Source organism: Aristolochia californica, unplaced genomic scaffold, assembly GCF_029961685.1.
Source record: "Aristolochia californica isolate CCGP_79_NKW_82.1479 unplaced genomic scaffold, dmAriCali1.0.hap1 SCAF_12, whole genome shotgun sequence".
Classification (NCBI taxonomy): domain Eukaryota; kingdom Viridiplantae; phylum Streptophyta; class Magnoliopsida; order Piperales; family Aristolochiaceae; genus Aristolochia; species Aristolochia californica.
The window spans coordinates 26,095,315-26,107,906 of NW_027181793.1; the positions used below are offsets into that span (position 1 = coordinate 26,095,315).

The window sequence follows — 12,592 nt, forward strand, 5'->3', positions numbered from 1 at the left end:
ACATGGAAATCGGATCCGCTTGTCTTACTCGCAGACCCGTACAAAGCAAACAAAACATAAAAACCCGGCCCCAGAAGTCAATTATCTGAGCTGTCCATATCGGTTCATCATAGTAATAATACACGTCGCGAAATGCAGACTAAAACGTTAGGGCCCGCTGCTTGAGAAGATGAGCATTTCTTTCGTCATGGGTCTCCAAGATTCGCAACTCTCCATTGACTGATCGCCCAATTGTCGCAACTACAGTTCGTTTTCGGGTGGGTCTGCTTCTTCCTTGGTCTTGTCTGCAAATCTGAACTCCCGTGACAGAGTAAGAAACAAAGCATTGACCCTGTTTCAGGGCGATGTCAATGATGAAGAGGGAAATGGTGTCAAGTACGGGACATGAAGAAACCCCGTTTTCAAACCCGTAGTGATTTTGCCGAACCGCGTGGTGTGGAAACCCATCCATGGACGGCCCTTTTGTCGCTGAAAAACCGAGCAATCCATGCGGGAGATCCGTTTCCGCGTCCGTTACATGATACGAAAGGAGGAGGAGGCTATTGGTGAAGAAGACCAGATCGGTGCTTGATGATGACGATTACTAGACATACTTTGACCGTGCATTTTGCCTGTAAAAACACTGACAGAGGAATCCTATAGTGCGCGTCGGGGTTCTTGTGCTGTTGAAAATTTCGTTAGATCCAGCATGTATGGTTTTTGGATCCTCGGCACAGTTACCGAGACCAATGTGCTTCAAACGGTTGATTTCACAGAAGCCACCAGTTTTTATCGGTTTAACTAAAATAGCTTATACTCAAATGTTATTTTTAACCTAAACCAAATAAATAAATAAATAACACAAATGAATGCAGTAGAGAGAAGAATTCCAAAAACTGGATAGGTGTAATAAGCGCGTTGAAGTAGAAGAGTGGGGGGAGCGAGCTTGCATGAGAAGAGGAGACCAGAAGAGCACGCTTTTCGACATTCTTAATTGCGTGTAGAAAGCCCATCATCAACATCATCAAAGCAGTTCCCGCCCCGGAGTTGGGCCCGCTGTGGGGACCATTTCTTAATCAATTTTGTCCTTCTTTGTCCGATAGTCCGGACACGTTCAATCATCTACCCTGCTCTCTCACGTGCCATTTCAAGTGCCAGCCAGAGTAAAACCGTGTCTTGATTAGAGCTATAATTTCCCTCTGAGAACCAGGGGGGGTGTAAGTGTAAGGTAAGGATCGATTGGCTAGGAGCCGGAGCTAGCTCAACCCTATCTACTTTTCATTAAGAAAGAGGGCCCACAAGATATTTATTTTTTCGGTGGGGCTCGAGGGAATCTTGTGTTCGAGATTTTTGCTTAATGAGATTATTTTATTTTTTTATTAGCCCTTCCGGTTTTAAGGCTTCTTATTGTATCTTTAAAAAGGGTCCGTGACAAATTCAATTATTTGAAGTACAATAGAAGTTTAGGATTTAGATCATAATCAGAAATTTAATGTTGGAAACTCAAATAATGTCACTTTATTTGGAAAACTAAATGCCTGCAATCTCTTGTATCGTTTGGTTACCGTTTTCCACTTTGCTTATTTGAGTATATTATTCGTTCTATTAATGCATTTAAATAGGAAATTTTATGGAAATTATAAACTTTCATGAAAAATAAAAATGAAAGGGGCCTTTTTACTGTTCTTCTGCTGTTTTTTATAAGTAAATTTAATGGGTCTCGTACGTTTAGAAAGATATTAAATGAATTTCAGTAATTAGATAGAAATGAAGTTGCTAGACATAATTGATAAGTACGGTACATACATATTTCTACTCATCTATGAAATATTCACCCTAATCATTTGTCCCAGTAACATTTTTTTGTGGTCAGCAATAGATAAGTGAATATAAATAAAAGTAGAACATTCTCCATAGGACCTTTGCATCTGATTATTAGAACAATAAAATAATAAAAAAATAAAAAATCGCAAGACTTTTGGCCTATGCAGGTTTCGAACCTGCGACCTTCGCGTTATTAGCACGACGCTCTAACCAACTGAGCTAATAGGCCTTTTTATAGGGTTTAGGGTTCTGTTTTATTAAACCTGGAACCCAATCCGAATGGCACGATTTCAGGATACCTAATTTGATATTTTGAAAACATTAATTTTACAGCTGCTTTTTTAACCCATTCATTCGAGCTCTATCACTGTCTCTATGCTTGTTCGGATTAATAACTGGGCCACGGAAGGAGGCGATGTCGGAGGTTGGTGGTGCCTGTTTTTGTTCTGTTAAGTATAATCTCCATAATTTGTTAGTGCAATTAAGGTGCTTGTTTGGTGGCGTAATTGAATCATGGAATTCTTATCTCTATTTCTCTGGCATACTTCCTTCTTAGAAGTTTTTTTTGACAGAGTTTCATATTATGCATTGTCACCTTGGTCCTTTCCATCAGTCCTGTTCCATGTAGTATCAGTCTTGGATGACTTTTTAACTTCATTTTATTTTGTTGTTGCAGGAGGTAGGGAATGTATCATATGCTAAGGTCTCAAAATCCCCTGAAGAGCGCAAATGTTGTGGCGGAGTGGTTGGGGCCCAAAACAGATGAAGTGAAGGCAAAAATGTCCCAGAATGCACTGAAGCTGGCTCGTCCAGATGCAGTGTTTAAGATCGTTCATGATCTCCATGAACTGGTTAGAGAAAGAAAGAAGTGCTCTTGTACCACAGTACTCGTGTACTGCTTGAGGCCAAACTGTTCTCTTCTTCTTCTCAAATTTTGGATCGAATTTGTGACCTCATATCAGGCAATAATTTTCTTATCTGCTATTCCTTTTCAATCCTTTTTGTCTAAACATGATTCCGAGGTAAAAGAGATTTGTCCTGTACTGAAAGATGGGGACGAAGTTATAGACAATAAAAAGGAATCTAGGTAGATTCAACATGGGAAGGCGATAACTAAAGACAGTTGTATTTGATTGACTTTAGGTTATTCATAGACACCTCTTCTCAACGGTTAGAAGAGAAATTTAGAAGAATCTCGTCGATAAGAGCAAAAGCCACAGGCTGTTGAGGTCCATGGTTTAGACGGAAGACCCAGAGACTAAGGTTGTCGTGCGGCTGTAATCGATTGGCTCTGACGAAATTCTTGTACTCTTTGCCCCTGAGGACGATCCAGTTAGTGCTTTTCCAACGCTTGAGGACTAGTTCAAAGATCCGGCCCGCCCGATCCAACACCTTGATGTTGAGTCCGTGATCAGAGTAAATCTCCCTCAGTTCTTCTTTTTCCAGCTTTTCCCTGAAAAGGCGTTGCATTTCGTAAGTAAAAAGAAAACGGTTGGCATCCGAGGTAAGATCAGTAGGAGCGAGACTCTTTGCTCCAAAGTAAACGGGCGGACTGCCACCCATACGCGCCACAATCTCCAGCCACCCAGTGTGCCTAGCCTTAGAAAACGTCGTCTTCATCTTCTTGTATGGTCGGTTACCGAGGGGAGGAGGCTGAGAGGTGGAATCAACACAGGAATTCAGAACCCACTTGGCAGGAGGAAATATACGATCTTCTTCACGTCCATCATCTCCTTGCGCTGCAGAAGAGGAAGACTTACATCTCTCGGCCTCTGCACATACAACATTGCACAACATCAAGAGTTTGTGAAAATTAGTCATGATCATCGTCGTGTTACAGTAGAACCTGTAATTTATACCATATGATTTACCAAATAAAAGATACTTATATTTCATTGTGACTCGTATCTTACTCGAGAAGGTGTTTCTATTTTATTCGTTTGGCAACTTTCTTTACGTGTCATACTTCTGGCAGATTTTTTTTTTTTTAATAACCGACTAAAATTTTGCCAAAATAGAGTTTCTAATCTTATCAGAAAAAATCGGGAGGGAACTGAGACAGCTCCACGAGATAAGGGGTAAAGTTGAAGGTAAAGTTGAAGGAAATCTTTCTGCCGAAGATGGGGGAGAGAAAATAGGAAATCCTTACTGTAATCAGGTCATTCCATCCAGTCGTCTTCCAATTGCAGATCCAGTCGCGCATCCGATCCTGAGACCTCTAGTAAAACACCCTCCTTCCCGCGAAGACGTGCAGTTATGTCATAAATCTCTTGAGGGGGGGGGGGGGGAATTCGACGCTTTTGGGTAATCTTATGTTCCACAACCCTATGACGATACTTCTTTAACCCAGGTGACTATACTTGTTAAGAAATAATCCCAGGTGGATTAATGGATATAAAAATTTTGTATTTATTAACCTGGAGAAAAAAGTTTTCAAAGGTTTATTAAGTGGTTAGTCATTCTAGAATAAGGCCTTGACCCAAATTTTACTTGGTATTATAGCAAGCTGTGTGGGCCTCTACCTAAATTATCCACTTGTAAAACCACAAAAGAGAGCAGGCTTACACGTGGGAGACTGTTAAGAAATAGTCCCACATGAATTAGGATACAACTAGGGTAATTTAGGTTCCTTCTAGGCTCTCTATTTTAGGGTTCTTGGTGTGAACTCTCTTGGGGGTTTGCTGCATCCATTGGGGAGTCTTTGAGGAGATCTTGGAAGGAAAAGGAGGAGGAGGAATCAGCCTTCTCTTCCATGCTGCAATAGTCATCCATCTCTTCCACGAACCAGTAGTGAGGGAAGGAGGATTTGGTTGAGTCTTAGCATCAAGAAAGGGATTTTCGAGTTGCTGAATTGAAGGAGGTCTTCAAGAGGTATTTTTATCTATCTTTTCCGAGTTTACAAGAGCTAGAGACTGCCCTCTTTACATTCAGCATTGGTAGTTGCATGAATTCATAAACCCTACTCATTGATGTGAGGTATAAAGTGGGGTTTCATAATTGGATCCTTAAAACAGTCTCTTGCTTGAATTGGTGCATTCATAATTAAGAAAAGGAAACTCCTTTTCAAGGGGAATGAATTCAGTAAAGGGAAAGGGGTTGTTCTTGAGTAATTACAGCAAGTAAAACCCTCTTCACATGAATCATAAAAGAGGGGTTTCATATCTGAGTGCTTAAACAGTCCTTTAACTTGCTGGTTACATCTATAATTGAGAAAAGGAAACTCCTTTTCAATTATAACGTGTGAGGGAAGAAAAAGATAGTTTCTTTTCACAAACAGGCCCTCTATTCTAGGGGGGGGGGGGGGGGGGGGGGGGAATTTGGGTAATCTTATGTTCCACAACCCTATGACGATACTTCTTTAACCCAGGTGACTATACTTGTTAAGAAATAATCCCAGGTGGATTAATGGATATAAAAATTTTGTATTTATTAACCTGGAGAAAAAAGTTTTCAAAGGTTTATTAAGTGGTTAGTCATTCTAGAATAAGGCCTTAGACCCAAATTTTACTTGGTATTATAGCAAGCTGTGTGGGCCTCTACCTAAATTATCCACTTGTAAAACCACAAAAGAGAGCAGGCCTACACGTGGGAGACAGTTAAGAAATAGTCCCACATGAATTAGGATACAAAGATTTTGCATTTATTAGATGGGAAAAAATGTTTCCTGCTAGTCATTTTGGGATAAGCATTCGGCCCAATTTATCAATACTATTTCCGATTCCGTTTTGCGTTGCAGAGTCATCATACTCGTTGTTTCTGTGTAGTCGGAACTGGAACTGAATGTTCTGCTCGCTCTAGCAGACATGTCATCCGCAAAGAGGCTTTACACTAGAATTGTGGAAAGACCAAAAGGGAGGAATGAGCTAAGGGTGGGGGCGGGAAGACGGGAAAGGAAGCTCATTATTTATAAAAGAGGAAATGGAAAAAGGAAAAGAGGAAAGGAGGGAGGAAGCGGCTCTCTGTTTTGTTGGTTCTATTTTTCTTTCCATGACTTTAATGGGTCCAATCGCATTAAAGGAAGTTGCCCCTTCGGATTGAAGAAGAAGCTCTACAGTAACACAACTTATAGCTTTAGAGAGATTATTTGTTGAAACAGTTCGTCCTCGACATTTCGAGAATTTCGTATTCCCAAGCATCTTAAAGAGTAAGTGCCTTGATTTGAAAGGTAGTAGAAGCAAGAGCAGAGTATTAGAATGTATTTTAATTAATTTATTATTTTATTATTTTGTATTTTACTGTTTTACCCTTTCCCCCCTTTTACTGTATAAAGCATCATTGTAACTTGTAACAGTGTATTAATCAAAATATTACGATTTTATTTTTTTCTTTGTCTTCTCGGTTGTGCCAGCCCGACGAGCAGAGCAACGACTCTTTCTAATCTGAAGTTCTAATATGGTATCAGAGCGGATGATCCTCATCCTCTGAGTATTTTCGGACGACGGACCTTCCTTCGTCTATTTTAGTGATCTATTTTCGGCGACCAGTTTTGGCCATAGTCTCTTTCGTCCATTTCGGCGGCACATTTTTGGCAGGGGCTGATTTTTGCTTTCTATTTCGGCTGACCTTCCGACAAGAGGTTAGATTTCATCTTCTTCCTGATTATTTCCCTTTCCAACAGAGTGTGGTTTCTGTTTTCTTGGCGAGATGGCGCCGTTGCCGTACAGGTTAGAATGGTTGTTTTGGTTGTGTTTTATTTCTAATTGATGGTTGGCCGAGAGGGTGGATTTATTTTTTTTGGTTGGTCGAAAGGGTGTCCTCCGCGTAGGTTGGTGATTTTGGGCGGCGATTTTGGGCGTCCCCTTCGAAGTAATACCAGATCTCTCTGGATGTTGCTGTGGATATTTGTTGTTGGCCATGAGTTGTGGATTTTTCCTTTTGGTGGGCCAAGAGTTTGCTGTCTGGATCTAGTGGAGATTTTTTTTCGTTGAATTATGCGGTTACGTCACCGATTTTAACTTTTTGGGGGCTCCATGGATACTTATTCCTCGACGAGTGTTTCTGATTCTGGTCTTCGTACCAGTTCGACTCGTTCCCATTTTGAAGAATCGTCAAATCCCTACTATCTTCACCATTCGGACAGTCCCGAGCAAGTTCTTATCTCGCAGCTGCTCACCGGTGACAATTACACCAGTTGGAGTCGTTCAATGTCCATCGCCTTATCCGTGAAGAACAAAGTGGGCTTTATTGATGGTTCCATACCTGCACTTCCGAGTGTTCATCCTACTTTGCTCAACTCCTGGACCCGGAATAACAATATTGTCATCTTTTGGATCTTAAATTCGGTTTCCAAGGAAATCTCTGCTAGTGTTATGTTTGCTGCTTCTGCCCGCGAAATTTGGCTTGCCCATCGGGATCGTTATCAACAATGCAATAACCCGCGCATTTTTCAACTTAAACGAGAATTGATGAACTTGCGTCAAGACAAGGATTCCGTTAGCACTTATTTCACGAAGTTGACGACCTGTTGGGAAGAACTGAACAATTACTGCCCTCATTGCTCTTGTGGGAAATGTTGTGGTGGCATTAAGGTTCTTATTGATTACCACAACATGGAGTATGTCATGTCATCCTTGATGGGCCTTGATGACTCTTTCTCCCATGTTCGTGGTCAGCTGCTCCTCATGCACCCGATGCCTCCTCTTAATCGTGTTTTTTCTCTGGTTGTCCAAGAGGAACAACAACGAAGGACCCCTCATGCCTCGGGTTCGGATACCCCCACTGACACACTGGTATTCACGTTTAAATCTAGGTAGACAGACGTTCATAAACCTGGCACACAAACCTCTTAGAAATTTTATTCAAATTACAATGCTCCCCGAAATCCGAATCCTAATGCTTCCCGGAATCAGAATTACAATGCTCCCCGAAATCCAAACAAGGACAAGTATTATTGTACTCATTGCAAGACTGTTGACCCTACTATTGCTCGTTGCTTCAAGATCCATGGCTATCCGACTGGACCCGCCTCCAAACCCACACAACATTCTCATGCTACTGCTCATCAAGTTTCCATTACTGCTGATAGCTCAGGTTCTACTTCTGTTGAGAGTCTTGTGCAGAATCTTGACTCCGCTCAATTCCAACAGCTCGTGTCAATGCTTTCCACACACCTAAATAGCTCCGCACAAGTCACCACTGCTCCGGAATCTTCTACATCCAACTGTGTGGCATGTATTTGTTTTTCTGTGTCCTTAAATCCTTTAATTTCTTCACCTCAATCATGGATTGTCGACTCAGGAGCTACTCGACATATTTACTCTCACGCTCCTGTTTTTGTTTCCTTACATGTTATCCCACACCCTACAGTTACTTTGCCCAATAATACTCAACTTTTAGTCCACCTTGCTGGTGATATTAAATTGCATCCTCACCTTGTGCTTAAAAACGTATTATTTGTTCCTCAATTCAAATTCAACTTGATCTCTGTTAGTGTTTTAGTTACTAACTTTGACCTTATAGTAAATTTCCTTCCTGATTGTTTTGTTATCGAGGATCTATCCACCCAAAGGACGATTGGCAAGGATGACAAAGTCCAAGATCTCTATGTCCTCAGTGCTCAAAGTTTGAATTCTGTTTGTCATATTTTTGTTAACAATGTTTCAGCCCATGTTTGGCCTAATAGGTTAGGACACATTTCTTTCAAAAGACTTGATTTTTTGAAGGATCAATTGAATTGCGATGTAACTAAATTACATAAATCAGATCCTTGTTATATTTGTCCTCTTGCTAAACAACGTAGACTATCTTTTGAATTTCACAATAACTTGTCAAAATTTCCTTTTGATCTTGTGCACTGTGATATTTGGGGACCCTATCAGACTGTTTCTCATACTGGCCATTGTTTTTTCTTAACTTTTGTTGATGATTGCACTCGATTTACTTGGATCTATCTATTAAAGACTAAATTTGATGTTATTTATGTGATACCGCATTTTTTTAATATGGTTTTTACTCAGTTTAATGCTAAAATCAAAGTTTTTCGATATGATAATGCCCGTGAGTTATCTTTTGTTGAGTGTTTTCAAGATCAAGGAGTCCTGCACCAGTTTTCCTGTGTTGAAAGACCTCAGCAAAACTTAGTTGTTGAAAGAAAACATCAACACCTCTTGAATGTGGCTCGGTCACTATTCTTCCAATCCCGAATTTTAGTCTCTTTTTGGACGAAATGTATTCTTACCGCGGTTTTCTTGATTAATAGAATTCCTCCTCTCTTGCGACACAACACACCTTTTCATTTGTTATACAACACAGCTCCTGATTATCCTTCTTTTTGAGCTTTTGTTTCCACCTTAGCTGCTCATCGAACCAAGTTCTACCCTCGTGCTCGAGTTTGTGTGTTTCTTGGTTATTCAACTGGTGTGAAAGGATATAAATTCTATGATGTGGAGACAAACAAGTTTTTATTTCTAGAGATGCAGCGTTCCATGAGGAAGTTTTCCCTTTTCATACCATCACCAGTTCAAATACAGTTATTGATCCCTTTCCTGATTTGGTTATGCCCCACTCCTTCATACAAACTCATTCTCTTCCAGAACTTGATTCTTCACCTATTCATGATTCACCAGCTAGTTATGATGCTCCTGTTGATGATATTCCAACTAATGATATTCCAGTGCTTGTTCCTTCCACATCTACACTGGTACTACTCTTCAAAAATCTACTAGGACGATCCATCTACCTCATTACTTGTAGGATTATCACTACAATTTACTTGCTAGTTCTTCTTCGTCTGTTTCACCCTCTACGTCTTATTCGATCTCTAACTACATCTCTTACCATGCCCTTTCTAATTCGCACAGACAGTTTGCACTCAGTGTATCTACTAAAGTTAAACCTCAATACTATCACCAAGCCGTGAAGTGCCCTAAATGGAGGTTAGCTATGCGTTATGAATTGAACGCTCTAGAAACCAACAACACCTGGACCATCACTTCTCTACCCCCTGATAAACATACCATTAGTTGCAAATGGGTATATAAAATCAAGCTTAAATCTGATGGTTATTTTGAGCGATATAAGGCTCGTTTGGTTACCAAAGGCTATACACAACAAGAAGGTTTAGATTTTGTTGACACTTTTTCTCCAGTGGCCAAATTGGTCACTGTGAAGGTTCTTCTTGCCCTTGCCGCTTCTCATAATTGGCATCTAGTTCAGCTTGATGTCAACAATGCTTTCTTAAACGGTAATCTTTTTGAAGAAATCTATATGAATCTCCCTCTTGGCTATCTTTGACAGGGGGAGTCCTCTTCATCTCACAACCGACTAGTTTGCAAGCTTCACAAGTCCCTTTATGGTCTCAAACAAGCTTCGCGGCAATGGTATTCCAAATTTTCTCGTGTTTTAATCAATTTTGGCTTTCTCTAATCAAAATCTAATTACTCTCTCTTTACCAAAGGTCAAGGTTCCTCCTTTGTTGTACTATTGGTTTATGTGGATGATATCATCCTTACTGGTCCTTCATCTAGTGCTATTGCTGAGCTCAAACAATTTCTACATACTTAGTTCAAGTTCAAGGATCTTGGTTGTCTTAAGCACTTCTTTGGTCTTGAAATTGCTCAGTCCAAGCTCGGTATTGTGTTTTCTCAACGCCATTACACCTTACAATTACTTAAAGACACAGGTTACCTAGCTTGTAAACCCACTAGTGTTCCCATGGATCCCAAGCTTCATTTAACTGCCACTAAAGGTGACCTGCTTCCTGATATAATACACTATTGGCGGCTTGTTGGGAAACTTCTTTACCTCACTTTATCTCGCCCCGACATTACTTTTTTCGTTCACAAGTTCACTCAATTTGTGTCCCAACCCTGCCTTCCTCATCTCCAGGTAGTGCAACACCTACTTCGTTATCTCAAGACCAGTCCTGATCAAGGTTTGTTGTTTTATTCTACTTCTTCCTTGCAGGTGCTCACTTACTCTGATGCTGATTGGGGATCATGCCTTAATTCTCGCAGATCTACTACAGGCTTTTACATCTTCATTGGTGATTCTTTGGTCTTTTGGAAGGCCAAAAAGCATACCACCATCTCTCGCACCTTCGTCGAGGCTGAATATCGAGCTCTTTCTTCTACTGCCGGTGAAATTATTTGGTTGCAGCAACTTCTTCAAGATTTTCAAGTCAAGGTTGCATCTCCTGCATTGCTCTATTGCGACAATCAAGATGCGATACATATTGCTTCAAACCCCACATTTCATGAGCGTACAAAACATATTGAGATTGATTGTCATTTTATTTGTGAACGGGTTACTTCGGGCGTCCTCAAGTTACTTCTCATTCATTCTCAGTACCAGTTAGCCGACATGTTCACTAAACCTATTCTTTCTACCCACCTTTTCTCTTTGTTGTCCAAGATGGTTGTCAATGATATTTACAAGCCACCTTGAGGGGGATTATTAGAATGTATTTTAATTTATTTATTATTTATTATTTTACTATTTTACCCTTTCCCCCCTTTTTACTGTATAAAGCATCATTGTAACTTGTAACAGTGTATTAATCAAAATATTACGATTTCATTTTTTTCTTCGTCTTCTCGGCTGTGCCAGCCCGACTAGCAGGGCAATGACTCTTTCTAATCCAAAGTTCTAATACAGAGCTCCATTAAATAAGTGGACAATGATTAAGGACGTGTGTTGGAGACGTCTCCCTCTATTCTCTTTGTTTCTCCACTTTGCTAGGTCGCTATGTTGCCCAAAAGGAATAGTCAGAGAGTAAGCTTTGGATTCCTGACGACCTCTTCATGCGACCGGCGCAGCATATTCCTTACCCTGGCACTTTCCGGCACCATTCCTGTCCCACGGCGAACTTGACACCCAAAACCCAAAACCATGAAGGAATCAAGTACACATATTATAAACCAAAATACCAGATAGAATCGAGCGCCTGCGAGTCCAATGGCTAATTACTGGGGATCGAGGTGGAGCATAGACGCTAGAACGTAAGGGGCTAAACAAAATTAGCCTTATTTCGATTAGTTGTAGATTGATTTGTTTATATTAAACATTTTTTCATGCTCTTTCTTCTCTCCTGTTTGTCCACAAATACTTGTATCGTTGTTCATCGGAGAAGGAAGGGGAAAACGCGACCTGCCATTATTTATTTGTTTGCAACCATTACATAACATGCTGTTTTTGAGTGAAACACCCTGGTTTCTTCTTCAACCCAAATGGAGAGCTACAGTAACTTCCTCGAGTTTTTTTAAAATATAATATTATTATATATTGCTTACGATTATTCTAAATTAATTTATTATTATTATTTAAATATAAAGAAAAGATTTAGATTTAGTGCTAAAATTAAAAGAGATCATCACATATCTATTTATAACCTTTTGTGAATACACCATTAGATAGCTCAAAAAATACATTAAAGAGTTACAATGGAAAACTCCAATTGATGCCAATGGGAGCAACGAATTTTTTGGTTTAGTCTCATTTTATCTTTTTCTATTTTTCCATGCATTGCCTGGTTATCTATCATCCCAACAAATTAGTATAAGAAGATGAACTTTCTAAGAAAATTCAATGCAAAGTTTATCTATTTCACATTAAATATATGTTATTTGAGTAATTGTATAGTTAAATTTAATATTTTTAAAAAAATAATATTAACCCATGTATGGGAGTCAGGTTGAAGAAAGTGGAGCAATTACCCCTTGAAAGGCCGGGCAATGAATAAAAAGTGCAGTAGATTCTTTTTTTATTTAAAAGATTGATGCTTTCATTGAGAGTTGAACTCAAGACCTCCCGCTTACTAAACGGGTGCTCTAACCAACTGAGCTATGAAAGC

The 12,592-nt window shown here is 39.9% G+C and overlaps 2 non-coding genes across 2 annotated transcripts; both read right to left on the reverse strand.

The window, feature by feature from the left end:
• Positions 1-1,958: 1,958 nt before the first annotated feature.
• TRNAI-AAU (transfer RNA isoleucine (anticodon AAU)) lies at positions 1,959-2,032 on the reverse strand. Its single transcript has one exon. It is a non-coding gene; the product is annotated as a tRNA-Ile (tRNA).
• Positions 2,033-12,518: 10,486 nt separating this feature from the next.
• On the reverse strand, positions 12,519-12,592 carry TRNAT-AGU (transfer RNA threonine (anticodon AGU)). Its single transcript has one exon. It is a non-coding gene; the product is annotated as a tRNA-Thr (tRNA).